We start from the raw sequence: 16,540 nt of genomic DNA on the forward strand, positions 1-16,540 counted from the left end.
TTTCTCAACCGCTCACACATTATCAAGTGAAGCTGCAAGGCGACAATATTATACAGAGATGACCTGCGCTATACCGGCATGGAATGTATAAATTAATATTACCTATATCATTTAGTCACTGCATATTTAAAAAAAAATTGAATTAAATTAAATACTTACCTACGGATAATTATCTTTGAAAATTGTAATAATTGTTTCATTGATTACGTACCTACTGAATTATCAAAATAAATTAACTGCGAAAATATTATATTCACCTGATTTGAAACATTAGATTAAACTATGTATGTGTAAACCCAATATATCTTTTATTTCTGTCTTTCTTTCGTCTATTAACCGATATACAGGGTGTCCCACTGTTGGTATACTAAGCTCAAAGGAGGTTATAGTTTTGCATACGCTGAGTACGTAAAAAATACTTAAAAAATTCCAGACGCATTTTTTTTTCAAATAGATGAAATCTTAAAACTCTATGTGTACACCCCTAACAAGCAACCCGCCCAGCTTTGCCACCAGCACGTGGGCTATCGTTTAAGATTATGTTTTTATAGACAAAATGCTCACATTAGAGAAGCGTTATATGCCGGCTGCGCGAAGCCAGAGAAGAAAACATGGATTTTCAGGAAAAATTTAGCAAAGTTTAAAATTTGTTTTTTAAGTATTTTTTTCATGATCAGTGTATGCAAACCTATAAGTCCCTTCGCGCTTAGTATACCAATAGTGTGACACCCTGTATAAAAGTGAATGTAAAATCATGTATTTTTTTTCTAATACAGTGATATTCATCACAGAATAATCATGAAAGAAGTCACGGGTACTAGTACGTCTATAACCTTCCTAAGCACCGACAACCCCATGTCACCCCTCTTGCACCCTTCGAACCATAATCCTCCATAATTTACATACGTGACGATTTCCACACTCTGATTGATGTGTCATTTTTAAACTTGCTGTATTTTCTGTTTTGATATTTCTAATGTTGAAAATGTTACTTATAAAGCGTTGTAGGTACTGATAAAAAAAGGTTATTCACCGGTTAGATTGTGCTATTAGAATGCTCGATAGGTAAGTGCTGAAGGTGTGTTATTATTTGATTTTTCACACTTTCATACAAAATTGTTTACATAGAAAAATTAAAATTTTTACTTCAAAAAATTTCTTCGTTGATCCTTTCAATTTCAATTATTTAATATTATCTGAAAACAAAATTTTAAGAAGCAAAGCTGTCGAATTACCACGTTTCATAAATGGCGAGGCGAATAAAATGGCGATTAAAACGCAGTGTCTCAAAGATATAAACAGTACTACTGAATTAGTAGTACAAGTCGCGTCAAAGAAAGACAATAAAAGTAAACTTCAGTCAGCAAAGTGGTATAGCGTAATACGTTCGCAGCATCTACCAGTTAACTGATTCTCAGTAACCACGATCAATCGTTGCACACTTCAAACGCAAAACCACGAATTGTACTGGACAAATTGAAATATTAACACCATAAAGACAGAACAACCGTCACGTAGTCGCATTAATAATGAAATACAACGAGTGCTTTTAGCTTCGTTAGTAGTTTGGAAGCGGGCTTGGGTGTAAATTGTTATAATATTACGTTTGAGCTAGTTGCTGGTGCTAGTGATTTATAGTATGCGACTTTTTGCAACTAGACTTTGATAATAGCCCCCGCTTTCTCTATATGATGTATATTTTAAAGAAAGAATACAGCGATTGTTGTTGTATGTTAAAGTTGTTGCTACTTTCTTTCTACCTTCTCGTTTTGATCATCATTTCCTATCCAAGCAGCGATATTTTCGTGAAGCGTATTTATAAAGTACATTATTGATGGAAAATCGCGGATAGTTTGTTCTGAAAGTGTAATACATATTTTCAATCACGGTAACCCCCAGGTACCATTGGAATTTTTATTATTACTTTGATGATCAGTGGCAGAGAAGAAAACACCAACGTATTTGGAAAAGTCGCATCAGGCGCTTCTAATTTACAAAAATACGGTTCACAAATGTGCTTCGACGACAAAGGTTGAAGAATTCTCAACAATAGAGGTGATTATAATGATAAGTGTAGCAAGTTAATGGTGGAAGCGGTAAATTACTGGCCGCGGCGCTTCAAAGGCAGATGCGAACTGTGTAGGGCTGCCTCTCAAGAGTTTCGGTTTTGAGGGAAGGTAAGGAAGGAAGTAGGAACATTTATCACAGCATACATATAGGTAAACATTACTACTTTAAAGTGGAATAATAACTTTTTTCTAGAGTATATTGTGACAATTTTCAATCCATTTGTGGTAGAATAAAAAAACATAGGAGCCTGTTGCCTGCCAGATATATTTCTAAAGGTAAAAAGATTTTTTAAATCTATTGAGTACTTTCAAACAGACAATCGAATTTTTGTTTCTTATTAAATGATTTGTGGGAAATGCCAACCCTAAGAATGTTTGATCTTTAACGCATTTACATGAAACACGTTTTTTGGAGATCAATATTTTCGGCGGCAAATATTAACCAAGTCATATTTGACGGCAAAATCTTTAAAAGATTTTTTCTCTAAAGTCACACAGTCGCAAGAATATTTTTAATGGATTGTATAATCTTGACATAGCCCTTCTATTGAACTAATCAAAACCATATCCGTGTTTTTCTATTACAGTGTTCTTATCTTCTCGTTCTCTCATCTTCAGTGTTTTTTTAACCAATAAATTAAATAAAAAAATATTCTAATGCACAGTGCACTGTAGGTAGGTACTTATACCACAGACTAATAATAATATACTACGTATACAACAGACGGTTCACTCCATACAAAAAAATATGCACTATAAATTTACGCAATTAAAGCGCCAGTGGGGAATAAACGTACTACATGTTCGATTATATCTCTTGGTATTTTGCTTTTAACACACTAGATGGCACGTTAAACACAGACTTGATGTTCTTTTCCTTCCAGAGCCACTAGATGGCACTAATGTAAATATATGTACACGTACCTTTTATTTTCAAGTCTTTGGCGTCACACTTGACAACTGTCAACTGTCAACATAATATTTTGTACAGTGTTGCCAACTCAATGAAATTTCCACTACATCTGGTGGTTTAGCTCCCCCATTTAGCGGACAAATATTGGTTTTAGTGGCTGGTGGATTTTCCTAGTGGTTTAGATGAGTTCAATTAGTGGTAAGGTACGAGTTTCAACCAATAGAAAGATTTACATAAATACTCAAAAAGAACGACTTGAACTATGTGAAACAAGGGTATGATTTTGTGTCATGTTGGTAACAGAACGAACATACGGGAATTCCCCGAAAGTTGTTTGTCTATTGCTTGAATATTTTTGATTATAGACTTTATTACTATTGATCTAAAGTATGATTTGATTCAAAAGGTTATATGTACATTGTACATTCTTTATTTGTGTACAAAAACAATCTGTATAAACAATCAGTCGGTATTGGTAATGCCGCGGCCGCGCGGTAGCCTCTAGCTTGTCGTATTTTAATTAATTTTGTGAAGTAATATAGTTTTACCTTAAAAGGGTTTTACATTAAATATGCCGAAACCACACAAAAATTTCTTTCATAGAAATTTATTCTTCACATACTGAAACTCTAGAAGAAGATTCTTCTGAAGATGATCTTTAAATACATATATTGTAACAAAAATAAAAATTACTTAGTTCAAAATAGATGTTATTTACAAATAACTCGCAAAAAATTCGCCAACGGGCATTCAATATTTACATGTCTCTGGATATTTTTTAGTGTTTTTTCTGGTGGTTTTAAAGACCGATTACTTTAGTGGATTTCTGGTGGGCCACGAGGCTCCAATATGTGGGTTCGAAAAAAAAAGTTGGCAACACTGATTTTGTACCTACTCGGATTTTTAATTAGACAAAGCTGACTCACAGAGTACCTACATTATTATGACTGGTATTTAGTTCAGTTTATTTACGAGATTCTGTCAAAACCAAAACGAGAAGCTTTGTTTGTTTTCGTTTTTAATTGTTGACTAATATTTTAAAAATAAGTGCTAAATATGATTGATGGACTGTGAGGTTATGTAGAATCTACAGGCAGAAAATAAGCTTTATATGGTAAACTGATATTTTCTCTGAACATAAATTTTTACAAACATGATTTTTAATGATTCGTTTCTGGATTTGTAACCCAATATAAGATTGTTTTATTACAGACTTATTGCTTACGTTCGCAATAACAAATTTGTTCAAGAGAGGAGAAGAATTAATCCATCCCAAATGTAAATACGATTCTCCACAAAAACATTGTAGACACAATTATGGATTTATGGATTATGGATTTCTACATTTGCTACTAAGAAGGATATGGGATCATGAAGGATTTCATCTGTTTTAATACCAGTAAAATGGAATGAGCGCCGTGGCCGTGACTGTGTTTGGTACATAAAGAATGACAAACATTCAACTTAAAATTATTATGAGTGCATTACGGGCAAGGGCACAATAAGTTGCCCTTTGACTAAGATGTACTTAATTTTAAGGAACACGAAAATGGATGGCTAGAATAGGTATAATCGCATACATAGTATTTATTTCTAGTCTGTTGTATAAATAATCAAAGACTACAAAATAATTATATAGTGAACTATGTCTTTAATATTAATTCTACAGTTTACAGTGTAGTGTGTAATCTATTGTATGTGTGCGTCTAGAATATATAGTCCTGTTGTTCTACAGTTTAAGCAGTTCAATACAAGCTTACAGTCGAGTCAAGTGTTTCATTAATCACCAACCATTGCATGGCAACCCTGCCAGTTTTGTAAATTGTAGTCTACCTAACCTGACTGTTGGTTTTGATTTGTATCACACAAAGAATACTATACCAAATTTCAAGAAATAAGAATTAAATATTTGATTAACTTTTACTAATATACAGGAGCTTATACATCAAACAAGACCAAAGCAGGGCTTTGGAGAAAGTGTGTATGGACAAAGACCACAATACATATTGTGCGGACAACTGCATGAAAAGCATGCAGTAAGGGACATTAAATAAATAAATAAATAAAACATATTTATTGTCAAGATCACAACACGAGATACATTTATAAACGAAGGAATAACAAAAAGAAATAAAAAGAAAAATAATTAAATAAAAATAATCTTATTCCTAAGAACTGTAATGTGGCAGTGAGTGACCTGACAAATGGAGCCAACTCAGTATATGATGGCAAGGTGATTAATACCTCACCACCACTGATTTTCAGTGACCCCAAGTGACTATTGGAGTTTCAGTCTAGAATTGTATATAATGATAATTTAACATGAGTATATTATGTGAAAGATATATTTCTATTAATATGATAAATACTTATAAATAAAGACATCAGTTAAAACATGATATACATATATATACATATATATATATATATGTATAGGTAGATATAATATCAGTATGTAATTATGTATATACTTAATGTAAATAAATAAAATGAAATTATGTATATGTTACCGGAAATGTATGAAATCAAGGAATTGTATACAAATCCTAGTGGTCTAAGATCCGAATATAAGTCGAAATGCAACGGCGTGATAATAGAATGAGACCAATTTTATAATAAATTAAGTGTATTAAAAATAGTTTGACTGGAAAAATCCTGGACAGGATATTTTTTATTAATTATTAAAAAAAATTATTTTAATATCCTAGTAAATGTATAATCTTCCTTGGAATTATATATAATTCCAATATCGTATTAGGAAATGTATATAAAGTAATTAATGATTTCTGTAATAAAACACGTTGTTATTTTTTTTATTATAGCACTTATTGAGACAATCGGGTAACAGTCTTACCGTAAAATAATAATAATATGTTCATATTATCTTACTAATTAACATTTCTTAAATCAACTTATATTCAATCAAATCAAATTTTCATTTATTAAAGGGTGCTATTACCGATTTTTAACAAAAAACGCTATTTTACGGTACCATTTTAACTCAAAGCAATTGCACGTGAGAACAAAGTAATATCTTAATTTAAAGATAATATATTCAGATCTACGATCATCTTATAAAAATTGTACGACGTCATACAAAATTGTCGCTGAAATACGATTTTCCCAGCACAATGATCGCATAAAATGCAAAAAATCAAAGACTACAAAATAACCGTGTACCGTTTTAGAGCCCATGCTCTAAAACGGTACAATTTTAAGAAAATTAAAAGCCTAATCTATCTTCTTACCTATAAATTATTGAGGGATATAATATAGTCCTTTATAGATTCTGATAATTTAGATAGATAATGTGACGAATTTAATTTATTTAATTCCGACTGTTTCTCGGAATAACATACCTACATTTACTAAGAATTGCATACAATGCCGGGTTTAATATATTGCCGGTAACATAATATTATGTATGATAATAATTCTTAAAAAAGTATTTTATACATTTCTTAAAAAGCTTCGATATTGTATACAATAATACAATTCATATTCAAATTGTTGTAAAATAGTCCCACTTTTTTAAGTTGGTTGAATACACTAAAATACTTATAAGGATCGTACCTACTAATAAAAGTAACAAAATGAATTTTTTAAAGTTCCCAGTTCTGTATAGTTCTAAAAAACACGAACCTAACCTAACCCACCCCCTTATCCAAACCAAAAAATTCTGATTACGAATTTTCGGCATATTACAAAATGCCGGCCGTTTGTAATTCGGCGGATTATACAATCCGATTGCGACATACATACCCCTCGTCCCGCGTACCTTGACCTTCCAATATCTTAGATGTTTTACATTTCCGACTGTTAGTTAGGAAATGTATGGATTTCCTAGGAAATGTGTACTATAAAATAATTTATTTCACACATTTCCATGCGATTTTAGGAATTACATACATTTCCTGGGAATTTTATACAATGACGGATTACATACATTTCCGTTAACATATACTTACAATGTTTATAATTATAATGATAAATAGGCAGAAAATAACGGTCTATATAATGTTATGTTATATTATAACCAGTAAATAAAATAAATATTTAATTAAAGTTTATGTGTAAACTGTAATTCGATACAAATGCAGGGTTAGAACAGGATTTTAAAATATGTCTCCGGTATTGGAAACGAAAATTATTAATATTTGTCAAACTGGTTAAATGGTGGTGGAATGTTGTTCCAACACTTATGGCTCTTTCAATTTATGCGTTTCGTATCGGACCGCTAGTCGCTACAGTGCCGAAGCTGTGCGTTTGTCGTACGGCGCACGGCCGGTCGTTTGTTTTCATACAAAATGCACGGTGCGGCAACAGCGCGGCGTCCGTACCGCGAACGCTCGACAGCAGGACGGCAATCTACAGATCACCCATATTTGGCAATCTCGCTTCACCTAATGGCCTTGTCTGTTCAAGCCGAAATGAATTAATTACCTACTGCAAAAATTAAATAATTTAGATTACCTGGAAAAGACAAGGAAAATAAACTTTAAACAAGTGTTCGACCGATTATTACCAAGTAGGTAAATAAATTAATGACAAGACAAGGTAATTAATGCTAATAATTTCCTAAAGAAAACATTTTTTTCAAAATTTTCACATAATAGGTACTAGTAGGTACCTAACTAGACTCAAAAGTTTATGATAAGTCAATGAATGATAAATAGAATAGGTATGTTTAAGTAAAATGAAGTAGTTTATTTTACAATAAATTAATCTTATAAATTACCAACTTTCATTCTACGGCTTCAACCGTGTGCCTTATTTAATCCCTGTTCCTACACCTTGAATCCTATTTATGCAACAAAATTGAGATGTCCTTTTTCAACGTAGGTATGTACCGTGTATGTATATCGAAATTTCCGTCAAAATCGGTTCAGATGGTTCAGACGCGTGCGGGAATACCTATTTTCTCGTGGTCCCACTATTTTCTATTTTGTCCTACTATGACGGAGTAACTTTCGTATTTATCTACAAAACAGAAATGATTTGATTGTTTGTTTGTTTGTATTGAATAGGATCCGAAACTACTGGATTGATTTGAAAAATTATTTCACCATTCGAAGCAAAAATTATACCTACCTGATGAACATAGGCTACTTTTTATAACGGGAAAATACTTCATTCTTATGGGAATCGATGTCGAAATATTTAATTTTAGGCGCATAAAGAAAAAAAACGCAAAGGATCATTCAAAACCTTTTCTACGGTTTAAATCTCAAAACTTTTTGGTTCATACTTCATATAAAGGTAATCTGATAGGATTATTTAGAAAATAAAACAAGATGACGTAGGTAGGTATTTAACTTTAGTTTCGATTTATTATCATTATGATGATTTCTTGATATTCTTAACGACGCGGTTGGCGCAGAGGTAAAGTAACTGCCTACTGTGCTGACGGTCGCGGGTTCGATCCCCGGTCAGGGCAAATATTTGTGTGATGAACTTGATTATTTGTTTTTGGGTCTGGGTGTTATCTATATATGTATTTATAAAATATTAAATTATATTTATCGTCGTCTAGTACCCACAACATAAGCCTTAATTGAGATTACTGTGGGACTAGGTCGATTTGTGTAATATTGTCCTTTAATATTTATTTATAATTTATATACTTATAATTAAATGTGACTAGAAATAATATACTTACTACGGTTTAAGTATAGGTTGTATTATGTATATTATTTTGTAATGAGATCTTGCAATCAAATATTCACACAATCTCGCAAGTTTTCCGACAATTCATTTTTCGTATGAAAACGATCAATACACTAGGTACCTACCTAATATAAGCCGCTACAGGAACGCAGTTAGTAATAATTAATAACGGCTTTAACCCATTTACAATATTTTTTATAGGTACTGCAAAGGCAATGAGGTTATGTATTAAAAACGTAGTATATTATTATTAGTCTGTGGTCTGTGATATTATTATTAATAGTCTGTGTTAAAAACGTGAAAAGTAACGTAAAAACGTCTTAGTGCCATCTAGTATTCGTTTAGCATCGCCAAATCGGAGGAGAATAACTTGTTTATAGTAGTTTCATGAGATGGCGTTGTTTTGAATATAAACTTTTCTGTAAAATTAGTTAAAATCGAGTGAAAATTAAATTAAATAGGTAGGTTCCATTTACAAAAGTATGTAAAAAATTATAAAAAGCAATGAAATTGCAATTAAATCTAATTTTATTTTTTGCTGGTTAAAATGATACACTTAGCGGCATCTATTAGTAGACGGATGGCATTAATCGTCTTTTGTATGTAGTGCACCAGACATGCTTATACGAATTTTTTGAATTTATTCTTAGAATCAATTTTAATCTCTTACAATCAACAAATCAATACAAGATAGTTTATTTTTATATTTGCTAGACCTTTACGAATTTATTAATTCCACTGCAGCTAATAATGAAAAATCGATATCCAAACTGAGCATCAGGAATACACAATATCGTCTGTCATACGTATTTAACACTAAGTGACTTGGTTATTTGATATTAGCCTCTGTACCTATGTCATCAAGGTTTACTTTCGTATATCGTAAAATTCGCGAAACGACATCGCAGTTAGTACCGAGTGTGAAGTGTACCACTTGGCCTCGGTGTCCCCTTTTCGGGAATGGGGCAGATGCACACATCTGTTTCAGTTATCGATTTAATTATGGTGCAAGTAGGTGATCAATCCCAGGACTATGTACTATGTAGGGACAAATACTTATTAGTTATTAGTTTAGGTCTAATGTCGCACTTCTTTAAATATGTATATTTTACATAATACTAGCGGTCCGCCCCGGCTTCGCCCGTGGTACATGTGAAAAATAGATGTTGGCCGATTCTCAGACTTACCCGATATGCACAGAAAATTTCATGAGAATCGGTCCACCCGTTTCGGAGGAGTACTTATGCAGACTAACATTGTGACACGAGAATTTTATATACATATATATAAGATTATTGCTCACAAAAAAAACATGCATATTTATATCTACTATGACTATGTGTTTTGTCACAAGATGCTTTCTAACACAATTGAAACAAGGAAATTAAAGCTTTCCTATTTCAATGCGAACCGACGCAAATAGAAAACCCTATCCTACTAGGTACGATGAATAAATAGATAGATCTGGATTTGATGATATCTGGCACAAGGATAGATAATTATAGTCAAAACACTTTTCATATTTTTGTGCCACGTAAAAGCAGTATATACCTGTATGTATAAAGTTTTGTGAAAAAAACATTTCGTCAAGAACACGAGGCAAAAGTACTGCTACTTGGCCATTACCCACTTGAAGTTTTGAACAATACAGACCACTTCGCAGTCAACTTGTCCACACTCGACTGTTTGAGGACGGCTAGCTTTGATAATTTATGTTTCACTAGACTTTGGACGCGTTTTTTGCGGGAAATACTGTTCTTTTTCTTTAGAATATTCTTTAAGATTTAATCTTCAAATCATGATAACATGATGTCTTATAGCAGCATGCTTTACTTCCAGTGTAAGTGAGGGCGCTAGACGATCTATATGGCGCTGTCATTTTTCAACAGTGGCAAATCAACAAAAATTGACTATTTTCAACCAAAGAGTATAAGCGTAGGTACTGAATCAATCAATATATTATTATTTATTAAATGCATTAACAGAATTAAATTTTTAAGTTGTAAATACATATCATGTACGTTAATTAACGTTTAAAATTTTTAGATAAATAACAGTTATTATTATTATATTGTTAATTGATTTGTTGATTTGCCATACTTTTTTACATGTGTACATTATAAGTTTATAACTACATAATATACGTTGCTAATAAGGGCGATATTATTATTCGAGGGGACGATAGTTACTTGTAAAACTAACAGTTTTACAAGTAGGTATCGTCCGTCAGAATTTATCGTTTTTTTTTCATATCAATCAAGCTTCAAATTCAACACTTTATTAATCTCACAAAATATATACATATAAATTATAAAGTATCAAGGCAACAGAAGCGCAGTATAAGCCATCATCCCATCGGTCGACAAGCGAGGCGCGGCCCGGGGCACATTGCCCGAGCACTTACAACTTTAGATATCTATACTTCTATACCGTCTACTCACTACTGTCGCTATCTACCTAGACACGTACCGATTACAATACTCCGGCCGTACATGACTCGTAACTTACACCTCGTGTTTATGCGTGCCTGGTGGCTCTCTGTACAATTATTAAACAATTTACGACCGTTCGATTCATTAATTATTGTGATTATTATAAAAAATTAACATGAATTTGCATTCTTTCGATTGTTCGTATAATAATTTGGCTAACAGGTAAACTAGGGACCTATTACTTAAAGCTTGAGAAACTTAATTAGGATGAGGAGGGAAGACCGGACTAAAAAAACGCAATAAAAAAAAAAACTTCTTTGTCAAATTTTTTGAGGAATTTCCTGACTCAATCATTGATGCTCAATGTATGGACGTAAGTCCGGATGTTTTCCTAATGTTAACATTATTATTAAACGCATAAAAGTGAAGATACTACATAGTCCGATCTTCGGCCGAACTGTTATTTTCTTCACTATGGTAAGTCGAAAAAAGTCTGCTTTTTAGGCTCTAAATTTGCTTAGATAGATAGCATCTACGCAAACCAAAAAATTAGGGGTTAAACAATATTTTTTTGTCATCAATTTACAGTTGACCGCAACAGAAAAACGACGTCAAATCATGAGAAATAAAATAAAAAATACAGTACGTATAAAATTTTCGGCATATGCGTCCGATCTTAGGCGACCCAACCTTAAATCAAGGACTGATTTGTGTAAGTTATTCAAGGATTTGTCCAACAAGTTTAGTCGCTTAATACAAGAAGCAATCAATAATCCTATAAGGTAATGGTCTACTGAAAAACCAGCAGTTAGCCTAGGGCTTTATCGTGAGAAAATAATCCGACAGAGTTGGAGTCCCTTTATCGTCCGGAAAGGGACATTTCCGCGAAAGGAAGCAACTCCCTGTCGGATTATGGCCGCCTGGTACTCGACAGTTCTATCGTTCATTCCTGTTATCCTGGTTTAACTAGTCCGAATTAGTTTTCTTTGAAGGTACTTAACAACTTTTACTTGCTAATTAATAGTAACGAGAAATTATTACCAAAACAAGTAATTTCGATACTTATTTCTTATTAATTCTAATAATATTTAACATAATAAAGGACAGGTTATCCGATATTTTTTTAGAAAACAAGAAATTAGGTAAACTAGATTCAATTTAAAACCAATTGGTCGCGATATAAACAAGCAATTGCCAGAAATATATTTTAATTTTGTACTTTATGTATTTCAATACCACTGCATAACCATCTAACAGCTCTATGAAAGACTGATACGAACTAGTAATAATAACAAGTTTACCGTTCAATATATAGTAATACGTATTTACTGTTACTGTTGCACTGGCCAAAATGCACATCGAAATTCATTCAATTCACAGTGACAATGTAACAATAATCTTTCACAGTACCTAGTTTTATTTATACTATAGTGAAAACAAGGCAAAAGAGTTAATTCCAGTACGCTAGGGAGGTATTAATCAAAATTAAAAGTGGATTAGGTGAGCGCGGTTTTACGGAATAATTTTAAGGGACTAAGCCCTGAAATATTACATTGTAAGAGTTAGCGGTCATTTGTGTTTGTAGCAATGCTGATGTTCGAGACTAGCTTACCACCTGGCTTGACTCGGGAATCCAAAAATAATACGTTAATAAATTGCATATCAATAACTGGCAGAATAATATTTTACAATCAAAAAGGTATAAACGAAAACGTTGTTAGATGTTTTAGTTCAAATTTGAACATTAGAAATAGGTTCTTAAAATGAGTGATTTTTCTTTCTAGACTACATATTAGAGCAACAAAATTAGCACAAAATCATACAATCTCCAAATGCATATTCGCTCACATTACCCCATATCCATTTCAGCAGATTCCCATATCCCGGGACGAGAGACCCGCGGGCGAGTCGAGTATTATTTTATGTAAATCATAATCCTGGATGAAACGACAACAGTACCATATTTTTAACGTGTTTTTCTTACGGTTAAATCTGCCGCAAAAATATAGGGCGCTGGTGTATGGACCAGATATCTGAGACCTCGTAGGATGAAAAAATGAAAAAATATGGAATTCATCATAAGAGACTAGCATTGCTTAGTTACACATGTTACAGTACACAATTATGTAGTACAATATGTGTAATTACATATCTACTATTAGTGTAAAAAATGTAAAAAAAAATCCGCCGTTGTTTCATATCTTCAATATAAAAAATACGATTGAAATATTTTTTATACATTTTTTTATTATTTTTAACACTGTAATGAAAAACTATAATATGTTAACCGCAACTTTGTGTTGAACATATCGTTTTATTGTTGTGTCTTCGCCTCCCGTCATCACAAGGAGATAAAAATATAAAACCTGTTTTATGAATAACCATGTATAGAATAAAAAAATCGGTCTACGGTAGCTTTACAACATTAATTAAGCCCACTAATGCTTAAATTTAGTCAGTATCTTATTTTCATTATTAATAAAAAAAAATCTCCAAAAAACGTTTTAACAAATTTTAAAATTTAATCTAGTAAAGTGACAATGGAACAATCGATATCGATGTTACTGAAAACAGAATAAATTCAAATTTAGAACGCTCGCAGTGCACGTTAAAGCGGCAGTCGGCACGTTCGCCATTTTATGTCGCGTTTTTACGATGTAGCCGATAACGTTTACGAGGCGCGTTGAGTGGCGTCGCCACGGCTCGCCCCGACTGATTGCATGTGAGGGGAGCTAGTGATGTGATAAAAACACTTTTAAACATAAAAACATTAATCTCGGTGGCCGATAAAAACTCAATTTTTTAACTTTATTTATGACTATAGTTATGTATGTATAGAATATGCTATAAATAACGACAATCACTGAATACTGTGAATAAATATTTTGCAAAAAACATATTTAATAAAAAAAACTGCACTGTTCATAAAGTGAGTCTCTCTTGTGCTAAAATAAATATTTGTATCTAATGTAATTGATATAAATTATAAATATGTACTTATATAAAGAAAAAAGTTTCTTCTCTCCAATACAGCACTCATTATAATTAACATAGTAAAAAGATAAATACAACAATAATCTCCTATCAATTCTAAATCAAACGTTTCTCTATACGTTGAAAATATGAAAACAGTAAGGCTTATTAAAATAAAAACTATCGATATCTCACGTCCAAGTGCATCACTAGCTCGTAGTCAAGAATACCCCGCAGTCGAAGACATCTCCGACCGCATTCAATACGCTTCACCGAGCTTTTTGAAATATATTCCTTTGACGTTACGGCACATCTATTATTGGTCTGATGTCCAAGTCTACTATATATATTTAAGTAGTAATGTAAATTTCATTATAATATACTTGAAGTCAATGTTCTTCTTGAAGTAATAATTCAAAGTATATGTCGGCGAAAGGTGTAGAATGTGGGCGTTGCGTTGGGTAATCGAGCAAAGAAACACCTCTAACTCAAACATTTCTTTATTTACCACCGATTCGGAAAGCAGTATCTACAGAGAAGAACCGGCAAGAAACTCCATAGTTGCTCTTTTTTAATCATGTCAGTTTTACAATACAGTCGTTTCTTAATACAATCACTTGGTATTACAATTATGACCACTAATAAAATAAATATCACAAATAAGCTATAGTAAGCTCGTAATAGATGTGCACTCGGCAACGGTCGGCGAACGAATGACCCGAGTCGTGCGCGCGCGCTGCTTTTTATCGGTTCGCCGTTCGTTATTTTTCAAAAGCTTCGACGGTGGCGCCGTCACGGCCATTCTGACATACGCTCGTCCTCGAGCGACTTCTGAACACCTGGGAACAAGACAATTAAAACAATGTGCTGGTCCGGCAAGCCCCTTCAGCAACCGTGCTAGTCCGGAAATCTCTCCAGATTTCCCTCTAGCGTGCCAGTCCGGAAATCTCTCCAGATTTCCCTCTAGCGTGCTAGACCGGATCTGCAATCCCTATAGCCGAGTTATTGGACCGGACTCCCTTCAATAACTCGCTCTCTCTCTTTTTTTTTGCACCTTTCTTTTTGCTCTCCTTTTTTTTGCATCATTCTTTTTGCATCATTCTTTTTGCATCATTCTTTTTTGCATCATTCTTTTTGCATCATTCTTTTTGCATCATTTTTTTTTGCATCATATTTTTGCATCATTTTTTTTGCATAATAATTTTGTTTGCATAAATTTTTTTTGCATAATTTTTTTTAAGGATTATTTTTTTTCCTTTTCTTTTTTTTTTACACAACAATATTAAATCCAAACTCACGACTCTCTCCACTCTCTCCACTCCTCGGCCATACTGACAATCGTACGTCCTCGTACGTCCCTTCTCGTATTACAGCACTACGGTATTTCATCCCGGGATTAGACAACTATACCGCTCGGCCATACTGACCTTACAGAACACCAACAACATCCACATAACATAGACACGACGCTCGCTCACCACAAATGAAGGCTCAACTACCGTGGACTGCAAACCAGATAGCACGCACAATTCCTGCAATGAAATCATTACCGTTACAATAATCCACGTTACAAACTTTTACTTTACACAAGTTATCTCCGATACAGTCATACTTGCGTCCTCGTACGCCATAATATCTCACACTACATTACTACGATAATTCATTTTCATTTTTTTTGTCAAAATAACATCCATCCTGCCTCAGCCTACACTGCCCCGATCCTACTGACCGGTCAGAACACACATGTTTTATCCTGGACCTCATGCCAGATAGCATATCACTTTCTTCTAATAAACGACATTACCGTAGTAATATTGGAATATTACGTAAATGTGTGTTGTGTGGACACAACACACATTTACTTCGTACAGCGTACGAGTAAACAGATGTCAGTATGCTACTGGTCAACTATGAAAACTGAAAACAGAGTGTTGCCGCAGCAAATCAGTAAAACGGTACGCGACCGTATCCTCAACGTTTGCGCTGCGTCATCCTGGCATCGCGTCATCGAGCCGTACCATTGGCCGCTGATGATGCTACGTTGCTCCATATGCTACGCAACCGCTGCGTAGTACTGTTAACTGCCTCGCTTCTAAACGCTGTGTCGTAAAACACTCTCTGTAATTTAGCTAATTAAAATCAATCTGACATTACCTGTCGTTAATTATGATCATTGACTATAGCGCAAAAATTACAATATCTAAAAAGTTTAAAACGAATAATTCGTAACTTAACCGCAAAAAAACACACAAAATTTCGACTAACTCAAAAAGTGGCAAAAGCTTGTTCTCAAATGTGGTTAAAATTCCTTAACGGTATGTTAACTTTTGAAAACTCAACTTAAAACAATTGATAAGTGTAGGCTTAAACTCATCTGTGAATCTCATATCGAACGGTAAAAGGGCTGAGCTAAATTTTAGTTTTAACGTAAATAAGAATGTACTGCTCAACAACTACTGTACAACTACCTAATTGATGTATTCAGT

The 16,540-nt window shown here is 33.3% G+C and overlaps 1 protein-coding gene and 1 long non-coding RNA gene across 2 annotated transcripts in view; one reads left to right on the plus strand and one right to left on the minus strand.

Moving 5' to 3' along the window:
- LOC149897725 (nucleolar protein 4) overlaps positions 1–16,540 on the minus strand; it is a 141,471-nt gene that overhangs the window by 105,235 nt on the left and 19,696 nt on the right. The gene's annotated exons all lie outside the window — the stretch shown is intronic.
- LOC149897728 (uncharacterized) lies at positions 2,756–4,748 on the plus strand. Its single transcript, XR_016458153.1, has 2 exons — positions 2,756–4,096; positions 4,195–4,748. It is a non-coding gene; the product is annotated as an uncharacterized LOC149897728 (long non-coding RNA).

This window comes from Colias eurytheme, chromosome 25 (genome assembly GCF_061535395.1).
Source record: "Colias eurytheme isolate Ceu_HAF_F1 chromosome 25, ilColEury1 Martin Lab GWU primary, whole genome shotgun sequence".
NCBI classification, from domain to species: domain Eukaryota; kingdom Metazoa; phylum Arthropoda; class Insecta; order Lepidoptera; family Pieridae; genus Colias; species Colias eurytheme.